Below are 324 nucleotides of genomic sequence, written 5' to 3'. Positions count from 1 at the left end.
GGGGAGAGAGAGAGAGAGAGAAAGAGAGAGAGAGAACGAGAGAACGAGAGAGAGAGAGCTGCCGATGGAGGGCGTTGGAAACTAGAGTAATTCTCTCTCTCCTCTCACTTTTTCTTCTCTGTATAATCGGTCTTGTTATGGTAATCATATAATATTTTGGTTTTTAAATAACTTTTAAATACCTAGTCAAGGCACTGGGGGGGTACGTTGTGGTACTACAGAAGATAAATACATCATTAAGAAAATAAGATCTCAGAAGATGATCTAATAGAACATACTGTAGGCTACCAAGAAACATAGATTTATTTAAATGTATGTAGATGT

Source organism: Etheostoma spectabile, chromosome 17, assembly GCF_008692095.1.
Source record: "Etheostoma spectabile isolate EspeVRDwgs_2016 chromosome 17, UIUC_Espe_1.0, whole genome shotgun sequence".
Lineage (NCBI taxonomy): Eukaryota > Metazoa > Chordata > Actinopteri > Perciformes > Percidae > Etheostoma > Etheostoma spectabile.
Note: the sequence above shows the minus strand (reverse complement) of the source record.